Raw genomic sequence first — 27,145 nt, 5'->3', positions numbered from 1 at the left:
CTGCGTGAGGAGCTCAGGGCTGGAGCATCCCTCTGAGGATGCCATGGATGGGCTGAGGAACCCAGCCAAGCTGCTGGAGCTGAATGGGGTGGGCAGACCGCAGGAACTTCTCATTCACGGGTACCTCAGTGAAACCCGCAGCCTTTCCTAGCAAGCTGGCCAGCTAGTCCCAACCACTCCAGTGACTGGAGGGAATCTTGGGAGGCCTGTAGATAAAAATGAATTAAATGGCCAGTTCCACTAAACAAAACAAAGTAAGGGACCCGTCTAAATAGCTCTATTGCAATGATCTGCCATTATTGCTCTAGGATCCAGTGCTGCGTGCTCCCTCCAGCCATCTCAGCTCCTTCTGCCATCCTTGTGGCTGACTCTAGAATTACAGCAGTAGGTTAGTGACAGAGTGAACTGTCATAGGGGGAAAAAGAAAAAAATCCTCAAGCAGCTGGCGGCAATTAACCAATCCTCTTAGAAGCTGCTGGGAGGGGCAAAGCCTGGGGCCTATATAAGCCAAACTCAGCTCATTCCAGACAGAAAAAGGAGAGGCAGCGTCTGAGGAGACTGCATACTGAAGGGGTAGTGTTAAGGCGGCAAGACCAATCACCTTGGGAAAAAGGTACTGAGTTTGGGGAGCGGTGGGGGTGGGCTGTCTTCCTAGGACTCTTTGGACTTGCCTGAGAGGTGAGACCTTATTGGGAAATGGGACTGAAGACTTCTGGGTGTAGCTGATGATGCAGTGAATGCTGAAACGCTTTGTAAAAGAATTCCTACATTCTCTCTGGTGTCCTTCCCCCTGCTCCCCTGTCTTGTGGGGGTCAGCCCAGACTGGCCCATCAGACAATGGTGACTTCTGGAGCTGTGTGATTTGGGGCTCAGCCAGAGGGCTGGGTCACTGCAGTGTTCTGGGGCTCTGGAAATCTATCTATCCATCTTAGCCACACGTGCAGAGACAAGTTTGCCTGGTGTGGGGCCTTTGAGAGGGAGGAAATGCAGTGATTCCAGCCCAGCACAATGCTGCTTATCAGCCTGGTGCCACTTTGTCCATTGTGGTCTTCTGGTTAAAGCTGATCATGGGGAGGGGACTGCAGGAGAACTAGGTTCAATTTCCACACTCCTTGGGTGGGTGGGTGAGTGAGTTAGTCTCTGTGCCTCAGTTTCCCATCATTAACCTGGAGGATAATCCGTTCCTTGTCAGTCTTGTTTATTTAGGCTGTAAGATTTTCAGGACATCTCTTACTACATGTATGTACAGCACCTAGTGCAATGGGACTCATCCCAATTAGATCCTCGATGCTCTAGTCCCCTGCGTATGCACTCACGTTACTAACCCTTACTATACACCCCCCCATCTGCCTGGCTATTTTTAAGCATGCTAGCTAGATTACAGCTAGCGTGCGTATGCCCACGCAAGCCGCTGTCACGCATCCCATTGCAGTATAGACGTAACCTGAGCTGGTATAAATCTGTCTCTAGTACTTCGATGGCCCTGTCGCTGTGGTATTTGAGCACGTTGCAGTTTCTAATCCCTCACCACACTCATGGGTGGCAGGCGGTGCTGTTATCGCCCTTTTGCAAGGAAGAACTGAGCCTCACGGACTTGGGCCCAGACTTTGGAAGGTATTTAGGCGTAGCTGTGCTCAGCATTGCACTGCCTAACTGATTGAGCAGCCTAAATCCCATCAGCTCTCGATGGGTCTGGATCTAAGTGACTTGCCCAAGGTCACAGGGAGCCAGTGGCAGAGTAGGGAGGTGAACCCAACCCGATGAGCACCTAGCCACTGCGTTAGCCACACAACCATCTGTTTTCTGTACACTATGCTGCCATTTTTACCTGTGTTTGTTGCAGCACTGACCCCAAACTGATTACAGCAGGTCCTCAGATTGGGTAAGTGGAGCATGTGCAGGGCCTAAAGTTGTATCCTATTGTGCTTGGTATTTTCCCTGATGCTGCACTGCCTCCTCTGTGGCCTTCATTTCTTGCTGGTCGAGTGGTCTCCACATCCTCAGAGCAGCAGCTGTGCTGGTTTTAGGGCCTTGAGAATTAAGCTTTAAATCAGTGAGGTTATTTCCAGGTCTTTGCATTATCTGCGTCTCCCTATTCTCTCTCCCCGCCCCCCACTCCCATTAACCTTTTTGCAATCCCATAGTTAATTAAACTGCCTGGACTTACTCCTCCACCAGTTCCTCGTGTTGATGACTTTGCAGGCACACCATGATTGACACTTTCATCTGCACTTTCAGGGTTCATGTGTGCAAAAGACACCTTCCCCTAGCGGGGTGTTCTGTTTTGCTGCAGTGAGGGTAATGTTGGAGGTTGCAGCATCACCCATTGCCTCAGCTTCTGGTTAGAGAAGGGACAAGGATGTGATATTTGGTGTGTTTCTCAAAACCGTAGCTCCTGGATTCATGTGAATATGGGAACATCTCTGCTTCCGTTTTGAAGAGAAGAGCATGTTTCTAATTCTTATGGCCAGGGAGAGAAGCTTGAAAATGTGACTTCACAGATTCAAAAGCCAAAAGAGAAAAAATAAAAAGAATCTAAAATGTATTACCTTTAATAAAATAAAAAGCAGCACTGCAGGCCTGATGTTGATGTTCCTACGTGCATATGACGTTCACTCTGGGTCAAATTAATCTCTGACATATCTGGACTGACTTCTGTACTTACACCAGGGGTGAGTCATGCCCTCTGACAAAGCTTGTTTCTTCTTTCAGTTCCTAAACCATGGTGCTAGCACAACACATGTGCTCTGAGCAGCCTCCGTTCCAAACACTGGTCCCACTGAGATCTTGTCAGAGACTTATGTTCAACACTAAAAAGCTCTGTGTAGGAGCCTTGGGCAGTGAAGGGGTCTTGAAAGGAAAAAGGGCTGAACCAAAGGGAAAACTCAACAGTTTGTTTATAATCCTGGAACAAAAGATGGGAGGGGACTTTGTGCAGAATAGACTGGAGGAAGCAAAGAGCTGGAAATAAAGCATTTTCCCTACCCCTTTATCCTTAAATAAGAAGATTCAGAACAAAGCCCCTGTACAGAACAGAATTAGCCCTTCTGCAGTTAAACAGAGCTCTCTGGAGCTTTCAAAGCATGCAGACCTCATGTATGAGCCTCCCCTTACCAAGGCATTGGTTAATCCTTTGAGGGCAGAGGGGCACCTTTTCTAGCTATCAGTGATCCTTAAATGGGCCCAGTCATGGTAAACTGAAGTCCCAGTCTAGTGGTCCAACCCAGATCTTTCCTTTCCTCTTCCACACTGGTCACTGGCCAGATGTCAGATATCTTCCACCCTCTGTCCCTGCCTCATGTTTGGACGGTGAGTCTGGTGACGGTCTTTATACAGATGGCTTTTTTTAAAAAAGCCAATAGGCTTACCGATAAAGGGCTGAGGAGGGCTGGCATTGCTGTCAACTCTCGTGATTTTTTTGTTTTTGTTTGTTGTCTTGATATAATTGGGTTTTTTCCTTAAAGCCCCAGCTCCTGGAGTCATGTAACTGTGATAATTGCAGCTTTCACTTAAAAATAAAAAGCAAGGATGCTCAACTGATGTAAATCCTATGACAATTTACACCAGCTGAGATTTCCCCCAACTTTCTAGTCTTCCTGGCTTTGGAGAAAAGCTTGAAAATGCCCCTCAAGGCTCAAATCTCAGGAATTTTTTTTGGGGGGGGGGAGGCATGGCTCATGATGTTTGAATGCTTGGGACTGGTGACACTTGGGATTGTTTTCTCTGCTGAAGTGCATGGAAATTGTGTTGACACAGCACAGATTTCCCTCCGCCCCATGGATAGCCTGTCCTGTAATTTGTCCTGGATTCACAACTGTTGGCTCTGGTTCTCGGCTCCTGTGGTTCTTTAGTTCTGCACTTGGATGCCAAGTGAATGCATGCACCCCTTGAGTGCTGAAGGCTTCCCTGTAAAGCTATCCACCAATTCTCACAGACCGGAATAGGCCTAACATTTTAACACCTTTCCAGTATTCAGTTAAGTAGGCACGTGCCTGGGCCTGGATCTCACTTCTGAGCAGTCAGAGTTCTCTCACTAAGCCCTTGAAGTCCAAAATAAAGCAATAACTAACTGCAGCCCAACTTCTGTGCCGGCAAGAAGAAACTGCCGTGCCTGTTGTAGCTGGGGAATGTTAGATAGGTTTCTCAGAGCTGCCAGTTTCAAGGGATTTTAAAATTCTTAGTGATTGGCTCTTAGGGGGTGTCTACACTGCAGTAAAACACCTGCAGCTGGCCCATGCCAGCTGACTGGGACTTGGGCAGCAGACAGTAAAATTGTAGTGTGGATATGCCGGCTTGGTCTGGAGCTCAAGCTCTGGGACCCCATGAGTGGGGAGGGTCCCGATCCCACATTCCAGCCTGAATCCACATGTCTAGCCTGCAGTTTTATAGACCTGAGCCCCGTGAGCCTGAGTCAGCTGACCTGAGCCATCTGTGGGTGTTTTGTTGCAGTGGAGACCTACCTTTACTGGCTCCGTTTGAACCTGCTTGCTCCAGGAAGGCAGTTATGGGCCTATGCACAGAGCTGGGAATCAGGATACCTGGATTCTATTTCTCTCAGTCTTTGACAACTACCGATGAATAGATGAAGGGTGGGGTAGGAGTTAGGTTGCTAGCCAGGGACTTGGATTAAATTCCTTGGTCTCACAATCAGTTGTGTGACCTTGTACGTTACTTGGCCTCTCTGTGGCTTGGTTCCCTATCTGTAAAATGGGGATATTGTGCTTTCCTGCCTCACAGGGCTATGGTTTGTGAGGCTCAGATACTATGCTAACAAGGGGCCATGGAAACTCCTTGGGCAAATCGGTTTGCTCTGGGGTTCAGTTTCACCAGCTCTAAAACAAGGATGAAAACGACACCCACTTTTCAAAGTGTTTGGAAATCTGCAATCCTTATATAAAGCGCAAAGCATTTCATTACTGCCAGGGGTGGATCTCAGCAATGGAGTCTCTGTTATGGGTAGCCACTAGAGGCCCCCCTGAGATTGTGGTCCCATTATGCTAGATGTACACCGAGTAAGACAGTCCCGGCCCTGATAGTTCCCAATATAATAATCAAGACAGCTGAAGGCAGTATTATGACCCCTGCATTACAAACAGGGAACTGAGGCACAAAGGAAGCAACTTGGCTGATGTCACACGAAGTCTGCGCTGTGACTTGAGCCAAGATCTCCTGTGTACTTGACAAGTTCTGTAACTACAAGACCATCCCTCTTCACTAAGCCAAGGACTGCCACTGGCTGATCAGACAATCCTTTTGGGAACTTATTTAGTTCCCTTGACTCTAGTGCTCCAAGATCCTTCCGGTTACCAGTAGCATTTGAAGAAGATGCCTTGTAAGAAGGCCAGTGTGGACTAAATAGATGCTAATTTATGTATACTTGCAGATAACTAACTCCACAGCTTCTGTAAGCCAGGATACCTTGTGGGTTCAAAGTTAACCTTGCAAAAATAGAACAACTTTAATTGAAAAAGAGAACACAGTGTTGGCAAAAGAGGATTTGTTTCTTTTATGGTTCTATAAAGAAGATGCTAGCAATGGTGCCTTGGTTGTTATAACAGATTCTTATTTAAATCTCTCCTTCTTTTAAATAAAAGGAATATAGATTGCCTTTGCAATGTTTTTCAATGAGCGTAGGAATTTTGTGTATTGTAATTGATTTATTTTGTAATGCAATATTGTCTAACATTCACAGACTCATTTGACTAAATTATTCATCAGCATTTTTTTAAATAATGCAGCAGCGTTCCCTTGCAAATTCCACTTTCATTTATTGCTTCTTGGGTTGGGGATGGAAAATAATATGCACAGGGGAGGGGGAGTAGATCTTTCTTGTGTCTTGCTCCAAGTTAACTGCAGTGTAATAGCCATGCTGGTCCCACACAGAACAAAAGAAGAGCTCTGTGTAGTTTGGAAGCTCGGATCTTTCATTAACAGAAATTGTTCCACTAAAAGATATTACCTCACCCGTCTTGTCTTGTTCCAAATTAGTTCAGGTTAACTTAAATGGCTGTGGGGTTTTAGAGTAGTTAATGGAGGCAATTACTGGAACCCATCTTAAGGGTCTGATCCAAAGCCCACTGAATTGATGGAACCACTCCCACTATTTAGGTGGCCGTGGGATCAGGTCCCTACTAGGTAGCTGAGCGTTTGAGGATGTCATTTTCTAGAGAAGCCTTCCCAACAAACTCAGGGCAAATCCTGACCCCTTTGAGCTTAGTGGTGAATCTTCCACTGACTGCAGTGGAGCAGGATTTGGCCCCATAGAGCTTGTGTCCTCTTGCTTATGCAATGTAACTCCACTGACGTCTGCGGAATTACTCCTGCTCGGCAGTGTTGAGAGCAACAGAGAATCGGGTGCAGGGAGTCCTTTCCCTGCCTGAAGGGCAACGTAAAAGCATGGCATTGCCGGTGCTGACCCTGGAGGAGCTGAGGGTGCATGAGAGTAGGCAAGAATAAGGAAATTAAAAACTGGAAAACACTCTCCGAACCCTGCCTATTAATATTGACTGGGCTTTTCCAAAGTGGCTAAGGGAGGTAAGTTCCTGAGACTTTGAAAGTCGGTGGAATTTTGGGGTGGGATAGTTAAGAGCACTTATGAGACCATTTGGGAATTGTGTTTTTAAATCACTTAGGCACCCAGGGGAGGATTTTCAAAAGTTCCTAATGCCCTTGGCTCATTTGAAAATCTCTGTTAATTCTTAGACCCAGCTAGGGTTCAGGGTTCTGAAACACTGCAGCTGAAGCTTCAACTACTTCCTGTAAAACTCCAGCAGAAGTGATTTGATTTTATTCTATGCAGGTACCTATCCTGCCCTTATGACCAAGGCCCAAGCATAATTTTTTCGGGCCCAGTACAGACTTTTAACATGGGCCCTCTCCTGTAATGGGGGGTCGCAGCCTGGGTTGAGCCCCCCAGGGTCTCCGGGCCCCAGTAAAGTGTACCCTTCCCCCCTCCTCCGTGTGGGCCCTGCTTATGACCATCATAAATGAGCATCTTGGAGTTGTGCATTAAGCAATATGGCTAACATCTGTTGTGTTTTGTTCCATCTCCTTTTGATGCGGGACAATTGTGTGCAGCTGAGTTTTGTTTTTATGGATTTTTAAATGTGCACACTATGGAGTGTGGAGAAGGCCAAGTCAGAAATATGTCAGTTTTTGGAGCAGAAGATGGTGAGATCCGTGTTGGCCCTTAGTTCCTGGGAGAGTTTGTTCCATGGTCTTGGACTAGCCTTAGAGAAAGCTGTCTCCTGCAAAAGTCTCCCTGCTCCATGGAGCGCCTTCAGTAAATGGTGGAAGATGGCCTTGAGAAGAGGGGTAGAGATGGATTTTTTTCAAGGCAGAGTTATGAGGAATCCTTTCTTTTTGGTTCTGAGTTTACGTTGTGTTGGAAATCCTGGTGGCAAATGAAAGGAAGAGTACAAGGTACTGTATTTTGTCTTTGAATCCAGGAACAAGGTCTGCTTTTTAAATTGTATTTTAAGTAAACAGAGCAAGATGTGATTGTGAATGTGTTTAGTGAAGGGAGGTGGAGACCTTCTTCAGATTGAAAGATGGGCCGTTGTATCTTCCACTTGCCAGTTATGGACTGCCTGTAACTTGAGCGGCACGTGTTAAAGGGAGGAATGGACAGAGCCCAGTGCTCTCAGAAAATGGGCAAAACACCCTAGTCTGTCATTAAAGATGTTCTCTCTCTCTGCATGTGCGACAAAGAATGTGCAGAGCTCCCACCTCATTTGCATTCCCGTGTCGCAGTTACTGTTTTCAAGTCCCAGGATGTGAAGCTGATGAAAGACGGTTAATTCAATTTCTACAGAGAAATTGATTAATGGACTGGATTAAAATAAATCCCTGGTGTCCCGAGTCTCTGCAAAGCATACCAATTCCACTTTCTCCCGGTTCCCGCCTTCTCGCCTGACACTGACAATATGTGCTTGCGAGAAAGAAGAAAAGGGATCGAAAGGAAGTTTTTAAAAAAGCGGAAGAGATGAGAAATGGCAGATTAATGATAAAATACATCTCTGTCTTTAATTAGCTTGATTGATGTTTTAAAACATTTCCCAAAAGGTTTGTCTATATACTAATCTTCCAGTGGCTTTTCAGAAAGGGAATTGAATATGCATTTGCAAGAGAGAGCGCTCCAGGGTGTGGGTGCGGAGTACAGGGACTTTTTGCTGCTCATGTGGGTATATCTGCACTGCCAACCCAGGTGTGACTGCAGCTGGCATAGACATATCTGTGCTAGCCTGGCTAATAATTGCAACACTCACATGACCGCATAGGCGTCAGCACAGACTCTAGAAGAATGCCAGGGACCCTGGGTATCTACACCTGTTGCTGAAGCGAGTGCCATCATATCGACCCTGCTAACTTTAGATGTGCTACTGCAGGCGAAGCTAGCATGGGCACATCCACCTCGGTTGCACCTTAGATTGCAGCCTTATTGTTTAAATCCGGCCCTAGCTGGGAAGTAATGACAGTCATTCCCGCTTGGTGGCCCATATAATTGGCAGTTTCAGTCCAATACCTTGAGCAATTGTCTACACTCCACAAGCCACCGCAGCAATTGTCTCCCTTTGCTGGAAGTTTCAGCAGGGATACCAAGAAATGAATGGGTCAGGGAGAGTGATTCGCTTGCTGGTTGCATGTTGGCAGAGCAGCATGTGGCAGAAACTTGCCCTATTGCTGTTCCTACTGACTGCAATTCAGCCAAGCCTGTGGTTCTCAAGCAGGGCATGCGTAGCCCTGGGGGTATGCATAGGTCTTCTGGGGGTACGTCGACTCATCTAGATACGTGCCAAGATTTTACAACAGGCTACATGAAAAGCACTCGCAAAGTCAGTACAAACTAAAATTTCACACAGACAGTGACTTATTTATACTGCCCTATGTACAGCGTTTCTCAACTTGGAGGGTCGCAACTGATTTTATAATTGTATGGCAATGAGAAAGGAAGCATTTTTTCAGTAATGGTGTGCTGTGACACTCTTGTATTTTTGTCTGATTTTTTTTTTTTTTTTTTTGTAAGCAAGTTTTTAAGTGAGGTGAAACTTGGGGTACACGAGACAAATCAGCCTCCTGAAAGGACACTGTGGTCTGGAAAGGTTGAGAACCATGGATCTAGGCCACATGCTCAGGCCTTGTCTTAACACAAGTTACACTGCTTTAATTGTGCCAGGATAGTTCAACAGTTCAACCCGCCTTGGGTGGATGCAGAAAGACCAGTATGAAGGTTCTCGTATGGGAATAAGCTGGACCAATATACGAAGGGGAATAAGCTGACCACTATGATGTATCTTCATACTAGTATAATTGCGTCCACACTAAGAGGTTGTACTGGTATAACTACTTCAGTTTAAAATAAAAGCCCCTAGCTGACACAGATAATGAAGCTGTCTAGCCCCAGGCCACATACTTTAAGGCTGTGTTTAATTGCTGTGTTGGAGCACCTGTGTATTGAGTTCACATCACAGGATTACCTCCCCAATGATTTTGTCTTAACAAGTGCTTAAAGCTATGATCTTAGCGCATCTTTGATGCGGTTGATGAGATCAAGCCAGCTACAACTCTACACAAGACATGTAGTACTTTATACTCAATGAGCTGCCCATGTGCTAAATCTGCTCGGGGGAGCCATGGTTTTAACATGACTGGCTTAGCATGTGCTAAAGTACAGTTTGCCTTGAGTAGCATTCAGAAAGCATGGCAGCTAGCTTGATCCAACACCCCCCTTTAATGCTAGTCTAGACACCCTATTTAACATGATTGAGATTGCAGATTAGAATAGCAAGGGGAGAGACTGGGATGGAGGGGCACTGATAGGTGTGGGTGCAGAAAGCTAGGACTAGAATAAAAAAGGGCTATAGCAGGGTAGGAAGACTGGTCCAGTGGCTGAGATGTTAGCCTGGAATATGGGATACCTGGCTCTAACCGTGTTCTGTCACTGACTTTTCAGGGTGCCATGAGTCAAGTCATTAAGTCTCTCTGTGCCTCAGGTTCCCCCACTTTACAAAGGAGTAACAGCATTGCCCTGCCTCGCATGATTGGTGTGAGGCTAGATACGATGGTAATAGGGCCATAAATACCTAGATAAATGTGGCTCCGCAGATCTGGGGGCAGGAGGAGGGCTGGAATAGCAGCGGAGTGCTGCAGGACCATAGCAAGGTGCATCAGTGGAGATGGCTGGGGCTTCTGTGAATGAATTAGGATGTGCTGCCAATCAGGACTGCAGTACCTTGGCAGAGCTGTGTGGGGAGCCTGGAATCAGAATGGCAAGGGGGGGGGGGTCTGATTGGCTGTGACTGAGGTGCAGAACAGTAGGAGGCCTGACATCACCTCTCTACCCTACTTTCACAAGACGTAAGTCGCCCCTGACTTCAAAATATAGGAACGTAAGGGGTGAGCCAGGACGGGAGCAGTGACAAGCTGACCTGGCTGACTTTCCCAGGATCCTCTTGGATCCTTTTAACCAGTACGGCAGGGATGTTCACAGCGTCCTGGGGGCCAGGTCAGGAAAAGGCATCAAGAAAAGCCCTGATAACCAGTTGTCTTGCAGATGTAAAAGTACTAGAGACTCAGCCTCTTCCAGAGACCAAAAGGATGAAATCATTCAGGATGATGGGGGTGGGGTGCATTGTTTGCTGGATGCAAATGCTGCTTATTCCCCTTTCAGCTACACAAGCCAAAGTGCTTAAACTCTGTGAGTTTCCACCGGTTCTTTGTAATCTGTCCCTTGGCCAGATCAGCTCTTTGCCCAAAAGCTAAAGGGAGTGGTTAGGATGGCCAGATGCCCTGATTTTATAGGGACAGTCCCAATATTCAGGGTTTTTTCTTATATTGACACCTATTCTCCCCTCCCCACCCCATCCCGGTTTTTTCACACATGCTATCTGCTATCACCCAAGGAGTAATGCAGTCATTGAGCAAAGTCCTCTGCTCCCAATCTCTTCCTCACTTGCTGTATGAGCGCATCCGTGTGGGTTTGCTCTGATCTGCTCACGGCTCTATTTTGCATACAGAAAATCACTGGGCATAAGCAATTTGTCAGCTGACAGGCGCTTGAAATAGAATGTATGTGGTACCTCTTGCATTCAAATGCAGCAGGCTCCTTGCATAGTCCATTGTGCCTCCCCTAACAAACACAGCACAGTTGTTTTTGTGCCTGCCCTAGATTTTCATTCACCTCTTTGATTTCTTCGCTGAAGTATTGTGTTGCTGTTTCATCTACAGCAGGGTACCAGGTACCCAGGTGTGCTGCTGCTTTCTTCTAATGCACAGCTCTTAGAGGCAGCTATTACACACTCGAACAGATGGCAAGGGCTTTTACTGCTAAACTAGCACTGCAATTTCAGCCTTTTAGGGTGCTCTCCAAGCCATGTAATTGTAGCCAATGAAGAAAGTGCTAAGAATCTGGTTCCAGTAATATTGTGCTATCGAGCATCACTCTGAGTCTGTCTTGAAGGAAAAAAATTCAGCCTTTATGGGTGACTATTTTATTATAAACTCTTGCTTTCCAAGTGCGAGCATGATGGCTACCCTGCTAACAGCCACTGTTTAAGGTATAAAATCGTGGGGACACTCCGCGTGCCTCACCAGGATCTTGCAATGGCCAAAGTAGAGCTACCGACCTCAGAGAATCCATCCCAGGTGTCACAATAAGCCCAGGTTCTGCTGGGACAGGACTTGAGGGGCTTGCTCAAGGACTGGGCAGATATCCGTGTAGCACTGGCATGATTGATAAGAGATCTAGTTACATATCTGGTTAGATACTGCTAAGTCTCAGTATCTTTCGAGTTTGATAAGATTGGATGGAAATGAAGTATTCTTTGGGGGGGGAACCTCGGATACCCCAGTGGAATGGGGTAAGGCCTTAAGTGAGGGTTAGCTCCCCGAGCAACCTTCCTGCACGAGGACTCCAAAGACACAGGACAGGGTTATTGCGCTTTGGATGGTGCTATTGTAATACAAACAATAGGAAGTTTGACAGAGAGGCCTTTTGGAACTGGCCCTTTGATTTTTAACTTGACGGCATCCTTTTTATGTCAAAGCAAGGGCCAGTGCGAGATGCTGGAGGACTGAGGAGCGTGGTCCATGGTTCTGGGTGAAAGAAGGCTAGAAGGCTGCTAGGAAAGAGCGTGCCTATATGTCACTGGCCATGACTGTCGGTTCTGTCCGGTCTCCTGGTTTCCTGGGAAGTGGTCCATAAGCATTATTAGCGTGACCTTGATTTTAAGGGTCTCTTACTCGTATTTAGCGTCTGATATCCCATATCCAATAAGGACATGCTAAGAATTATTTGATGGGGTAACATGTATGTTTTCAAGCCCTAATCACATGAAAGTGATTAGCCAAATGCCTCTGGCTTGAAAACATCCTTTGTACCTGCTCTCCCTGCATGTGAAAGACTTTGTGTGGTGGTCACAAACACAACCCTTCCCTTCCCTTCCCTGAGAGTCCCAGGGCCCGTGGCTGCACTTGGCAGTCATTCATATCGGTGCCAAGTGAACATACAGTGCCGCCATTCTAGCCTGGTAGCGGGTTATGTCTGTTTGGCATTCCCCGTTGCACTGGAAAATGATGGCATCACGGGCAGGAGAGTCAGGCCCACCGAGGGCCAGCAATGCACGTGTGCCACCGTGTCGTCACTGCTGTCTGTAGGCTACCTAACAAGCACTTCAGTTTGCAGTGTGGACAGACGGTCAGTTGTCTTCAGCCAGGTCCTGCTATTAGCACTCGGGGGGTGAAGCTGCTTGTTTCGGTGGCCCACAGCTCCACAGATGCACAGTGAGCTGACCTGTCTCAGCAGCTTGTCCCTGGCTCTTTGCAGAGAGCAGCCTAATACTGCAATGATATTCAGCCCTGCTCACACCATTGAGCCTCTCACGAGGCATTTGCTTTTATTGGAAAATTTGAGGGAGCCGCTTGGCAATCTTCTTTTTTTTTCTCCTCCAGCTGCATGTTTCACACTCACTAAATGCACTTTGAGGACAAAGTGGTGCCAAAGCCCCTGTTCAGGGTCAAACATTCCTTGCCAAGGCTGGAGCTGACAACGCTGGAAAAAAATATACCCCCTCTCCCACTAGCACAGTTTTTCCTTGTGGGAAAAAACTCCCTTGATGGAAGGTAACCCAAAGAGCGATGGAGACGCACTGACTCGTACCAGCTGACTGGCTGGCTGGCCAGTGGCGGTAGCGCTTGTGTGAAAGGCGGTTATGCTTGGACTGCTCAGTTGTGCTTGGCAGTGTGAATCTTGTTCAGGAGGAGTTTGAGGTGAACCAAGAGATGCAAATGCGAGCTCATGGGGAGAGGGGGGGAAGGAGGGAGTAGATTATATTTAAAAAGGGGGGAATCTAGTGCAGAGATGCACTGATGCTGGTCATGACAGATTGTCAGCTGCACTGCTTTGCTAGTACTTTGCCAATACTTTCCCAGTCTGTGTCCTTTGTCCAAGGCTGCTAATGCACAGGATTCTTTGCAGGAGGTGGAAGAGAAATACCACTCCGCTCCTGCTTCAGTTCGCTCACTATTGTTGCCTGGAATTGCTTAAAAGTTTGCACTGCAGGCAGAAACAGTTAAGGGGCCTCTTTACAGCTGTAAAAAATCCTCTCCTTAGCTACTGCCCTCTACCCTCACGTTCAGGGCGATAGCTCTCGGGTTTTAAAGGCTCTTCTTCTAATTGGGCGTGCACGCATTGACACCTAAAACGGTGATGACAGAATGCAACTTGTGACAAATCCAGCCCAGAAACCAAACTCTAGCGCGTGAAAGCTGGGGCAGCAGAGCGACTGTGCAATCTAACATGGGGAAGGAAGAGCAAATTGTGTGAAGGGAGCCAAACAGCCTGTAAAATCTTGCATGAATGAAAACAGCTGAGTCTGTTCATGTAGGTATTTGGAAAAAACTGTAACTACTAAAACAAAGCATGTGGACAGGAAGGGTGTGAAAGGGCTCAGGGGAGCCATTTTCTTCTAGTTTGGCTTGTTTGGATCCTAGTAACTAGAAGCAGTGGGAGGATGGCAGTGAAGGGAAAATGTGACTTTGCGTCTAAACGCTCTGGGAGTCAGGAATTCTGGGTTTTGCTCCCGGCTCTGCCATTGTTTTGCTGAGTTGCCTTAAGCCAACTCTGCCCCCCTTTTGCTATCTGTGAAATGGGAATGAGATGATGATGACACTGAGTCTGATTCATTTGTGCCATGGCCATTTTATGCCATTCTGCCTATGTAATGGAGACTCTAGGTGTAAAAGTGCAAAGGGGCTTCAATGGGGGCATACCATCAATCAGAGTCATATAAAAGAGGCCCACTGGGTCTGACCTGGATCAGCTTGGCAGCCCCTGAGAGATGCGACAATGCTTGTAAAGTGCTTTGAGATCCCTGGATGTACGGTTCAATATGCGTGTGAAGAGGTATCGGTAACCAGGTCTGGTTACCAACAGACAGCTCTAGGGCAGTGCTGTAGGAAATGAACTTGTGGCCTTAGCTTCATTCCTCTGGGTTCTTGGAATTTGACCAGGTAGGTTCATAAATCTATGGACTGAGGCTGGAAGGGACCATTTTGATCATCTAACTTGACCTGCATAACACTGGCCATAGAATATCGCCCAGTAACTCCTGCAAGGACAGAATTCTTCTTCCCTGATCTGTAGGTGAACATCAGGGAGTGCAAAATCTTCTAGCTGAACTAGACCATCTATTTTAGAAAGGCTCCATTCTTCATCTAATTTGCAGATGGTGGAGTGGCTGGCTTCCCAATGTGGGACGGTGTCTTTCTCATGCTGTTGCAGACCCCCTAAAGAAGCTCAGACAGGAGCAGATCCTTCAGTTGTTCCTAGCTAAATGGTTCAACTTGCCTTGTCCCGATAAAGCCTTGATCACCGATCCCTATTTCATCTCTCTCTCTCGTTCTAAAAAGAGCTTCCTCCTTTCCCCGATATTGCCTGTTTCCTACCTTAAAATAATGCCGAGTATTTCAAATGTCAGCCCCAAGGCATGAAGGAAAATGACTTCCTCTGTGCTGCTGCTGCTAAGGAATAATTCTAAAACAAGTGGGAGTTGACTTTCAAAAGCAGACAGCTCCCAACAGCAGTTCTTGTTTCCTGGAAGCTAATTGAATCTAAAGCTCCTGTGGAAAAAGGGAAGGAAAAAGAAAAATGAGCAGGAGGGAGAGTGAACAGGGGCAGTTTTCCCTTGGTGAGAGGCAGCAAGCTGATGCCAAGCAGCCCACTATGGAAGGCTTGCTTTTGTGAGCTAGTGACCTGTGTCCCAGACTTCAGAAGAAGGCAACCAAAAACAAAACCAAGGGCCCTTTTCCCTCTGACCTGGAGGCAAATCCTTCCTGACACTGACTCTTTCCGTTACAGTAGCACTTAGAAGCTCCAACGGTCAGGTGCCGTCGTGCTAGATACGGTCCACACACCTAGCAAGAGACAGCCCCTGTCCCAAAGAGCTTGCCCTCTAAATTAAAAAGACGGCCACAGGTTGGTAACCAAGTATTGTCATCGCCATTTTACATTTAATCGCCACAGATTAAATATTTGCCCAAGTTCACATGTGAAGTCTGCAGAGCTGGGAAACGAATCCCAACTGCTCCACTCCTGTACCTTCATCCTCAAGGCAATCAATAGCCAGTCACCAAAGGCTGTGATTCCTGTACTCCTGCACGAGTACTTGTGCTACCTTGATGAGGGCTAGTCTGAGTAGAAGCAGCATAGCTACAGTAGCACGCACGGCTGAGCCATGCAGTGTAAACCTGCACCATTTTCTGTTGGGTTTACACTTGACCTGGCTTAGCTGCACCTCCGTTGTCGCTGCCCATGCTATCCCAGCTACACTCCAACTTACGCTGGCGTTAGCTCACTTGCTAGAATGTGTACACAAACTGGAGAATCACACCCCTCGATCATAGTGTAGGTACAGCTTGTAATAGCTGTCTTTATGCCAGGCCTGAGCCACTGCTGCCAATGCGGGAATGTTAGCAAGATGACTGCTTTTCAGTCACTTTCAAACCACTTAGAGTCCAAGGACACACTGGTGCTAAAACAAAGGTATCCATTGGACCGGGCTGTGTGTCTGATAAGCTGTCAGTGATCCAGGCCTTCATCTGAACCTGAGGGTTGTCTTTATTTATTTTTTCTTATGCGTGACTGGAAATTAGATTGAGGTGATTTCAGCTAAAGTGGCTTTTATTGAAGCTTTCAGGAAACGTAAATGTCCTGTCAAAGATAGAGACAGGAGAAAATAACGGGGCAAAGCACAACCAGAGACCTGCGCAGGGGCTGCACAGACTCGGAAATAGCTTTGCTTTTTATGGGTGCTTTACTTCAGTTTGTGTGTGTGTGAAGCCTTGGTTCTCTTCAGCTCTGCCTCAGGTTTCCTGTGTGACCTTGGTCAAGTGACTTAAGCCTTGTCTAGACTAGAAAAATAAGTCGATATCACATAGGTTGACTTACGTTCCCATTGCCCGAAGAGGGGCAGTGTGGGGAGCTGAGAGCCTGGGGTTAAATATTAGAGAGGCTTTTAAAAGACATCAGACACTAAATGCCTCCCAGGGTTATCACTGAAAGTGGCTGGGTGAGCATCTGATGCTTAATCTCTCTGCCGCAGGGACCTCTCCGTAAACTGGAGATGATGGTTTGTTTCTCACGCCCTTTGTCTTGTAGGCTTTTCAGGACTGGGACTCTCAATGGGGCTGTTACCCTGGGTGGGGCATGTAGATGTTGCTGGGATACAAATGATGATCTAGCTATAACCACAGGCCAGATCAATGGAGCCATAGAGACCTGCACATGGTGATCTGAACCAAACGCTAGACAGCAGATGTAAAACTCAAGGGTAGATTTTTTTTTTCCCCCCACTCTTCTTCATCCCACCTATGACACAACAACTTGTCAAATTTCCTTCCAGGTGACTCTGGTCCTGGAGGTCAAAGGCAACCAAGCGTAGTCCGCTGCTTTGCTTTGTTTCCAATGGATGGAACTGAAAGGTGAAGACCCGAAGTTCAGAGAAGGTAATTTTTTAAAACATACTGAGGATGATTGTCCTCCCAGCTGATCTTGAACAGCGTAAATTTCCACCTGGATTTCTGGATGGATTCATTTGAAAGGAATTGTAAAGTGCATACGACTATTGTACAAAGCAGGTCTAATAAGCATGTAATTACCCTGGAGTTAAAAGTAATTGCTCTCCAAACACACCCCGATTTTTACACATCCCTGTAGGTCACTTGTTAATTAGCTTTGCAGCTATCAAATGACTTAAAGATGAGTCACCGTGTAACTCTCCCATGAGGCTCCAGTTGAGGAGACCGAAATGGCACCATTACCCTCTGACTTACCCTGAACAACAGACTAAAGTTACAATGTAATTACAAAGTTAGCTTTTCAAATAAAAGCAATGCCAGATCTGCAGTGGTATAGAATATTTGGTTCACTTTTTTTTAGTAACTCTTTCTTCCTTTCTGCAATAAATGGGACTTAGGTGCCTGGTGGGATTCTCAAAAGAACCTATCTGAATCTCGAAGTGCCTAAATACTTCTGAAAATCTGTCCCCATGTGCCCAAATCTCTTGTGAGAATGGGACTTAGACTCTTAATGCAATCTTGGAATTTTTACCCCATGACTTCTTGCTTATATTGGCAAATACCCATCACAATCTTAATGGTGGTATTTTTTTTCCAGCAGTGCAAATCCAGCATAGGTCGTGGTGGCTGTCTGGTGGCCTATGTGAAAAGCGCGTGGTAGGGTCTGTTCTTTAGGGGGCAGGCGGCAATCTCTCAAACCACACCATGATTGGTGCTGTTGAGGGTTTGGCTACATTCACTAAGTTCTTCCCTACCTCTTATATGTGGTCTCCCCAGACTAGGGTTTAGCTCTCAAATAGCAGAGATTTGCTGTACTGTTACGGTGATTAGACCTGTTCTCTGCAGAGTGCTAGTTTCCAGAGCAGGCAGTCTGGGCCCCTCTCACCAGCACAAACGGGTGCGTGTGAGAGCCCCAGTGCGGATCAGCCTGATGTTGTGGCTGTTGTAGGTGTGTGCATACACACCTCCCAGTGATCCGCCTGCTGCTTTAACCACTTTATTTGTGCCGTAGCTGGGATTGATCTGTTGTTTCCTCTGCAGTAGCTTGAGCAGTTATGTCAAAACTTAGGGAGGATTACTACAAGCTGAGGGGAAATATTGATGTGGTCTCAGATGCAGCAGCCAGCTAATTTTTGCTAAAAGCGCTGAGGCGGTGAATGCCAGGGCTGAGCCTGGCTGTTTGGAGGGAGGAGGGGCTGGTTTTTGGAAGCATGCACAGCCCGGCTCTTTCACTGCCAACGGGGCAGGTCAGAGCAGGGTCTGAACTTCCTTCGAACGTGTGTGATGCTGTCCTTTAAAGCCAGACAGCCACAGACTCCTGAGGTCTTGGAATGAAGAATGGAAGCTGGAGAGCCTGACAAATAAGGTCTTGTTACAGTGGTAGCCCTCCATTCTCTCATGGCCTTGTCTGGAGCTCATTGAAGCCAATGGAAGACTTTCCATCGACCTAACAGGCTTTGGATCAGGCCCTTTAATAGATAAATGTCTGTACCCGACAGAGTTGAGTGGAGACTGGGGATTGGTGGCTCTAAGGCAGGATAAAGGGTGTGGGGATGAGCTCTCTCTCCTTGGGGCACGGCAAACTGGGAACACTAGCCAGGATCTGTAAAACCCTAGCTACGTCCCCTTCCAGTTCATGACAAGGCCCCTGGAACAACCTAAAGGGACAGTCTCCACTCAGAGAATCCATGCAGGGTTTGACACCGTCGAGATTGCGTTGGGCTCTCCAAAGGCACAACAAAGATGCTTGATGGTCCCTGCGTCAAACAGCTTGCAAGCTAAGGAAAGGTGGCTGTGTATTAATAGTCCCATCCTTCTCGCAGTCCCTGTAGGCCCGAAACAGACGCTTCAGTGATTGTCTAATGCGAGAGGCAAGTATAATTCAGGTTCTCATACGGCCCTTGTCATTGTAGCGCCTTCCAGCCATGCACTGAGCACCGTGATGAACGTCTAGCTCCTGGTTTGTTGTTTTGCTCACCTGGCTAATAATGCCCGCTGTGCCTGTGGGACAGCCTGGTGGAGAAGACGGACTGGGTTTCTGTCCGAATTTGCAGTAGACCTTGTGTGTTGCTACTATAAATCACAGCAACAGAAGCTCCTGGGCCCTTCCCACTAGTGGCTTAGACACATTGCAACCATGCCATTGCTGGGATATGGGTACTGATTTTTGCTAGAATAGCTGCACTGTAGGAGAAGAGACCAGAGGGTTTCTGTGCCCATAGTCTCAAGGCGGAGACCTGGTCTTTTAGATGTGAAGCCCTCTGTACCCCCGCAGCACTCTGACTATGATAACAACAATAATCATAATGGGCTTATGCGTACATGCCCTGGAAAGCAGGTACTTGTACAATCATGGGTAATTCAGGTGGAGTGCAGCTCCTGATGTCAATAGATACAATTTCGCATTTGCTGAGAAGTATTTATTACAGGGAAGAGTTGAGGTACATGAGGAGATTATGAGTACTTCAGTAGTATTCTGCCGCCTCTTTGCCACTCACTTCTTTCCCAGAATCAAATTCAATCTATTCGATTAGTCCAATTTTTGTACACAACTCTTTGCACAATTAGTGAATAATTTTTTGAGAGTACAAGCTAATTGGCTGCTCCGGCTTTACCCTGTAAAGCTTTTTGCTTTCATTTGTTTCACTAATATTTATTAGAACCGGGGGCGGGGAGGAAGCACTGGAGTGGGGCCTTGGTGACGTCTGCTGTCTTTTGTAGGGCAGGCAACTTCGTCCTTGGTCACTTTACCATCTCCCCAAACGTGGTCAGGTTCATGGCATCCCATCTCGCTGAGTGACTCAAACCTCTCACTGCTGGGGTGTGATCTACTTACAGGGGGTGGGGTGGGATTCAGAAGCTCGGGGGGGGGATTATGCTGAAGGCCCAATCCCATGAGCTGCTGGGTTCCTCCAGGGAGGTGGTGAGAACACTCATCTGTTAAATTCAGTGGGGTTCTGATTGCCCAGTGCCCTGCCCCTTGTTGTCACCTGTGTAAAATAGATGTAAAATTACTTGCATTAGAGTATCCTCTAAAGGCCCCAACTATTGTACAAACACAGGTGAGAGCGAGTCCCTGCTCCAAGTACCTTACCATCTGAAGGGAAAAGACAGAGGAAACCAAGTCACTTAGGAATAGACCCTGCTCTCCTCTGTCCAAGGCTTCGTGCGCTGTCCGTGGGTGCACAGTGCCTTAGCAAAGCATGGCTGCAGCGTATTACAACTCATTTTGTGTTGGTGTAAATGTCCACAGGAGGCGCAGGCCAGACAATGCAGAATGAGAGCCTGTAACAGTAGCACATACAACTAGAGGCATCTCAGCATGTCTGCGTTGTAGTGAGCTGAGTGACGCGTTGCTGATCGAGTGGGGTCGAATCACTGGCACCTGTTGAGATGTATACACTTCCCTGCATTGCTGGAAGCCCAAGCACAGCCATGTTGCTTTAGGGCATGAGAACCAGAAAGCAAAACCGGCTCAAAACACACAGTGAAGCTGGCCAAGCCTGGTTTCGTTGCTGTGGCCCAATGACATGCACAAAAAAGTAGGTGAGAAGTAAATCAGTTTTATTAGCCTGAGGCTAGTAACTCAGGAGTGTTTAAACAAAAACGATCTCGGGGCGGATGTCCGAAGAACAGTTCAGTACCCACCTTTCTTTGACAGTCAAGGGAACAGGACCCTAGCTGGCACTGACATTCAGTGGGAGTGGGATACTGAACTCCCTCTTGTGGCATTGAAATTCTTCCTTCTCCTCCCCCCTTCCCGTGTGAATTTTGAGACTGTCCCTGTAGAAGTCACTTAGCACAGAGCAGCCTGACTACATCCTATCCCGGGCGATGCCGTTTGTCCAAGATTTCCCTGGAACACGGGCATGGTAAGGGCACAGCGAGTGTGTCAGAGATGGCATTTCAGCTCACGCGCTCCATGACGACAGGTTCCCTGTCCCTTGTGCTGCTGGCATTTCCAGTGCTAGCCTGACCTTCAGGGACCCAGATTTCACATGGGCCGGTGAAAGCCATTTGCCCTGACCTACCCCCTGTCTGTAGCCGGTGCTGTAGCCTCCAATAAGAGTCTCTTAGAATAACATGTGTTTAGCACACCCAGACCTACAAGCCAGCTGGGACAGACGCTTCCCTGTCCTAGCATCACCTCTGGTTATATTTACGGCAAAGCTATTTGCTTATTAAACATAACACAAGTCAATGTTATTCCAGCAAGGGGTTCAAAACAATCAATGCTGTCCGTTTTCCCCATGATAGATTCCTGCAGCACTGGGAAACTCGATCAATGGGAGGCGACATATATCATGCTAATTAAACTATCTTTGAAATATATGTTCTTCAACCATCCAGGCCAGCCGGGGCGCGTGAACCCCCTCTGGGTAATCCTGCTGCTCTGCTACAGCCGCTTTCCTTGCAGAGTTTAGGATAATTGATTTCATGGCACCTTTTCTTGGTGGATGTCAGTCGCATTGAACCGTTGAAAACAGCCTCTGCAAGGTGAGCAGCGGGGATGGCTGCCCCACACTGAACATGCTATGCTCAGTGCTTTCTGCGTCGCTTTCTCTGTTCTCTCTGATCGTTTCCCCTGCTACCCCTGAAGGGAAGATGCTCATGTAGGACTGAGTCCTAGGTTGTGTTCCTGACTTTGCTGGCTGCAGCCCTATGTAACCTCAGCCGAGACGCACGTTCTGATTTTGTTAACATCCATGTGAACCTGGAGCCTCTCCCCTGAAGTCAGCAGAGTTGCTCTGGGTTTACAAGGCAACGGGGATCTTAATTCCTTCTAACAGAACCCAGGAACCCTGACAGCCAGTCACAGCTTTAACAACAAGGCTCTGCCTGCTGGAGCTGCTGCAGGAATGAGTTTAGACCATGGAGCAGACCAGCCTATCCCTTCAGATACCTTCAGTAACTCTTTGCATCCTCTACAGATGAACTTCAGTTGATCCTGCTTTGTGGGGACTCTTCCTCTCTACACCTTAAGCTCTGGAAATACCACGGCTAACAGGAGATCAGTAAGGGGAAGGTGGGATCAGAAGCGCACAGTAATGATTGTGCAATAATATTTTCCCATGTGCCTAGGGGAGGAGACAGACCTTTTGCTGTGTTTGGTTCCCGCTGCAGCTGCAATCAGATACGTGCCACTGTCTTCCCTTTGGAAGTGGTAACATTGCTGGTCCCCAGCTCCTGAATATTCATGGGGCCACCGCTATGCTATGCCCCATACTGTGCAATTATCATTTTAAAGCCTCACAAACGCTTATCAGAGTGTAGCATGATTTGAAACAGCACTGAGCTGAGTGCCTGCGGCTGGCCGTGGGGTGAGGTGGGGGGAGGGACACATTTCTCAGCATGGAAGGGAGGGTGTGGGCGGGCTTTCCACCCAGTCATAAACACTCTTCCCTTGGATATGTGATATTAGCAGGGAATTAAGACCTGGATCTGCTCCTCTGGACCAAGGCAAAGTCATCTTGCTCATGTTGCCAGCCAATGCACTGCCACCATTCGCTACTTCACCTGTGCAGCGTGTTCTGCAGTCCTCAGCTAAAGGGTTGGGAGAAGGGTGAGGCTAACCAGGTTCCCTGCTTAGAACTTTATGGCAGGGTAGGTCTCAGATTCTCCTCCTTCAAACCCATGTCCTCCTAAAGATGGATCTCTGCTAGTGCTGCTGTATAGGGCATGTGACCCACAGTTGGGCAATTCTGGATCCATCCACAAGAAGGCCACTGTCATGTCTTGCATTTTCATGTTGTTATGTTTGCTGCTGTCTTCTACAATGGGGACTGGCACCCCTTTGGGTGCAATACGTGTGGATTTTATTAAAGAATAGGGTGATGACAGACAAGCAAGGGTGCCTCCAACCCTCAAAACAGTCAGAAGAACTATGTGTACTGGTGCCTGTCATAAAGGAAATGTATCTCCATCAAACATCTGACTGCACTACACATTCCCAATGCAGAAAACACAACACTAATGTAGTGCCATGGGGTCCTGGTCGATGATTGGGATCCCTAACCACTACTGCAATACAAATAACAATGGAGAAGGGTTTATTTAATTGTGTATAGCTCCCATGTATACACTGTATATCCATTAACCGAGTAAGCAAAAATAGCTGTGACCATTTATACTTGTAAGCTCTTTGGGGCAGAGACTGTCTCTGTTTTAGGTGCTGTACTAACAAAGAACAAAATGGGGGCCTGGTCCTTGACTAGGCCTCCTAGTTATGGTAATCTAAATAATAATTCTGACACAACCGTGCTGCACACACTTTGGGCGGGGTTTGGGGGGAGGGTGGGGGGGGGGGGGGGAGAGTTCTGTGCACCTAGCACTAAAGCCTGTAAAGAAATGGGGAAATGACTTTACAAACAATACTGGCACTTAAAAATTGTTTCATTTCACGGCATCTGAAATGGTCCATTTTTAGAGTTGGTTGGGGAACTCTCTTTTTTCACCATGAAAAGTTTAGATGAAAAAGAAAATGTTTTCATTTTTGCTTACATCTTCCAAAAAATATGGAGTGCCGATCACTGAAAGGTCAAAAGCCTGAAAACAAAAACTTTTGGCTTTTAGTTGCCAAAAAATGAAATTATTTTGGATTTTTTTTTTTTTTTTTTGCCCCGGCAACTGAGAACTCAAAAATTTCAGTTTGGGCAGCTAAAAAAAAAATGTGGGCAAAATTTTCAATTAAAACCAAATCAGCTGAAATTTTTCAATAGTAAAAAACAACAAAAAAACCCTGAACGTTTTTCAGTGTTCAGTAACTCAAAAGCGTTTTTGTTCATTTTCAATTAAAGTTTAAAAACATTTCCCATGGAAATAATAATTATGACGAGCCATTTTCCACTTTAAAAAACAAACAAACAACAACAGAAACATTTTGATGGAAAATTTTCAACCCTTTCCTCATTACTATACTTCTATTTTATTTTGCACAAAATTGTCTGCTGCTTTTTACCAACGTTTCTACTGATGTTTTCCAAATCTTTCATTGACCAAAAATCTGGTTTTGGGTCAGAAACACATTTTTCAGTAAATGAAAATATGTCTAAAATGATGATCAACATTTCTGTTAATAGATATAACATTTTAATTGGTGGGAAAAGGCCATTTTTCCATTTCTTAAGCAAAAAAGTCTCAATTTCAATTTATGTCAGCGGGATTGGCAGCTACTTTTAAAAATCAAGCCCTGCTCTATACTGCCTGACCTCCGATCTTGAGACCTGTGCCTCTGGGGCCCTCACCCTGGCCAGTAATTAGTATGGCCACACCTGTGGGAGGGACGTCTGCTATAAATAGATTGCCTGCCAGTTTTTATTCTCTTCCCAGGCCTTTCCTGTAAATCAGCCGCAGCTCCATGGGTTATCTGTCTCCATGCATATCTTGAGGGGTTTAGTTTCTGCCAAAGGCTTTGGATGTTACAAACATCCTTCGGATGTGCGATTGGAGAAAAATCCCTCCTTCATCATCTGACTTGGGATCTTGCCGATGATTAAGCCCAGCATCTCATAAATTCTGTTTTGCCAAATTGCTACATTAATAAGGGGCCGTGTGTTCTTGGAGGATCATTAATTATAGATACGTTTTTATTTCCCCTGCAAAATAGCCTGTGTCCCTGCTTGGCGATTATGCAATCCTGGCAGGCGCCGAACAATGGGAGAGGGAAGGAAAACGTCCTGATCCGCGCGCCTCCGCGGATGAGTGGAACACACCAGCCTGCAGCAAGGCAACTGGAGCCTCCCATGCAAGAGCTTAAATAGTTGAAGGCTGTTGCTTTTGTGCACCAGCAATGCTGAAATGGGAAAGCGGAAGGGAAAGAGCTGGCTTTTTCCCTTTGGCGTTTCTCACATGGCCATTTAATGTGTGCAGTAGGTGCCAGCTGTTCGGCTGACCTGCACTGATTCCTTATGCCACCGCTACATGCTGCTGTCAGTCAAGAGAGCTTGACTCAAAGGAGTGGGAGTCAGGACTCCTGAGTTCTAGTTCCAGATCCCAGCAACTGGCTGGCATGCTTTGGAGCAAGCCAGATTTCAGGGGTGTTGCAGAGCACTTGCTGCCTGAGTAAATAACATTGGAAATGCGGGAGGGAAGTGCGCAAGCCTGCTGTGCCCCAGCTTGCTGAGTACCCACTGTGGGACATCTAAGCACTGTACTGCAGCGATGGAGCAGTACCATTCTCATGGGGTGAGAGCAGGGGCTGGGGAAGCAAGACTCCTGTGCTCTGCTCCGCGCGGCCCCATACTCTCGTGTGTGTGATTGAGGCCCCGATAGGTGAAATGATTTGCACACAGTTTCCTTGTGTTTCCTTACAAAACCCAGCTGAGACTGTGCCCTTCTCTGTCTTGTTTCATCTGTTGTGAACATCAGTCAGCACTATCCAGAGCACCCCATTCTCCCCCAGAGAGATCACAGCTGTTTTACAGAGAGAAACTGAGGCAGGGAAAGTTAAAACGTCTCATCACCAAATGTGTCCACTCTGGAGACAGCAGTAGAACCCAGGAGTCCTGGCTGTAGCTAAGGGTGGCAGAGCACATGGCACTTCAGAGCACCCTCTGTCCCAGCAAGTCAAAGCAGCGTTGTTAGGTTTCTATAATCCGAGTCCTCTGATAGCAAAATTGCCCCGTGCAGTTACGTTATCACGATTGATTCACGATTAACAATCATGTATGTAGAGCTGGAGGTTTAATTTGTGCTCTGTGTGCTTTGCATCGAAGCCAAAGACAGTTGAGTCATTCCATTGACTGCAGGGTCATGCTCAAAGGAAGAGGCACATTCTCTTGTCCCCAAAAGCTTGCTGTGTTAGTAAGGCCACACAGGAGAGCAGGACACAGACAGATGTGAGGGTTATTCCCGCTGAGGAGCGGTGTTTCGGAAAGCTCTGTAAGATTGCAGTGGGATGCCTAGGAAAGCTGTGTTGAAGTGTAGCTAGTGAAATACCTAATCCTGTGTGTCCAGACCCCCTGGTATAGCTGGGGTGGGGATAATCATGGGTACTAGGGGACACCCTCAGCTAGATAGGTGGCCTGTCACTCAACAGCAGCTCTTCTCATCCTGGGAACACAGAGCCCACACTTCTCCAATCCAGCTGGCTTTGCCAGTGGGCTGTCACAGTTGGTGCATGGGGGATTAAGCTAACCGGGACAGAGGGCTGCATGCAGCTCAAGCATCCATGGGGCTTCCTCTGTGCCTCCAGTCTCAGCTCTTCCAGGGAACATGTCCTGCACCCAGACACCATGATGATGGGCTTGTGAAAACAGATAGCCCTCATCCACTTTCCCCAAGGGCTCTGGAGTCTCGCTGCTTGTTTCAGCAGGATCTTATGCCGGCTGATGCTATATGGGGATACAGCATGAGCTCTCTTTTCACCCCATGCCTGAACAAAGCTGGCAATGACTTTTTTTAGGCAGCTCCCCAGGTGGGGTATGTCAGCTCTCAGAGATAACGAGGGGGAGGATGAAATGGAGCTGGAGCGTGGAATTTATGCCTGGCCCTTCGAGGCTTTTCAGGAGCCAATGGGGAAGTGACACATTTACCGAGAGAAGATAAATTCCCTTTTGCAGATTTATTAGAAGAACTTGAAGGGGCGTAAAACTGGATCATAGATTTTTTTTTTTCCCTGTTAAAGTCTTTAAATTTTTATGTCATGCCATAATGGTAAATGAAGTCCGCCCTGCAGTTTAAATAGTCCTTGATTAAATAATTCCCCCTCCCTCGGCTGCCTGCTGAGAGTGGATAAGAACGTCCTTCCTGCAGTACGTGCGGCTGGATGCTGGAAGGAGTACCGTTAAATATGCAGCCCGCGGGGCATTGGATCCAGGGGTCCTGCATGGATTCGAATCCTGTGCTTAGGTCACCTGTGGAATGAATGCGTTGTTTCATGTGGGTGGATTCTTGTGGGGGTTCCAGTCGCATCAAACGAAATACAAGTGGGCGTTTCAGTACAGTTAGCAGCCTGGGACCTGGACTGAGCCAGCAGGTGGGAGGCTGCAAGGGGCGCTGGCGAGGCTGTATGCGTGCGTGGGTCCCAGGAATGGAAGAATTGGGCAGGAGGGTGCCACAGGTAGGTGTCAAG

The 27,145-nt window shown here is 47.1% G+C and overlaps 2 long non-coding RNA genes across 2 annotated transcripts in view; both read left to right on the top strand.

The window, feature by feature from the left end:
* The window catches only part of LOC137141389 (uncharacterized), a 96,928-nt gene extending 71,551 nt beyond the window's left edge, over positions 1–25,377 (top strand). Inside the window, exon 3 of the long non-coding RNA XR_010916613.1 lies at positions 24,680–25,377. This is a non-coding gene — a long non-coding RNA (uncharacterized lncRNA). The remainder of the gene's footprint in view (positions 1–24,679) is intronic.
* Positions 552–24,596, top strand: LOC137141408 (uncharacterized). Its single transcript, XR_010916621.1, has 3 exons — positions 552–613; positions 16,899–17,001; positions 24,403–24,596. It is a non-coding gene; the product is annotated as an uncharacterized lncRNA (long non-coding RNA).
* Positions 25,378–27,145: the final 1,768 nt, after the last annotated feature.

This window comes from Emydura macquarii, unplaced genomic scaffold (genome assembly GCF_026122565.2).
Source record: "Emydura macquarii macquarii isolate MOO-44397 ecotype Brisbane River unplaced genomic scaffold, CSIRO-AGI_Emac_v2 contig_3059, whole genome shotgun sequence".
In the NCBI taxonomy this organism is placed as follows: domain Eukaryota; kingdom Metazoa; phylum Chordata; order Testudines; family Chelidae; genus Emydura; species Emydura macquarii.
Note: the sequence above shows the minus strand (reverse complement) of the source record. Positions and strands in the feature narration are given on the sequence as shown.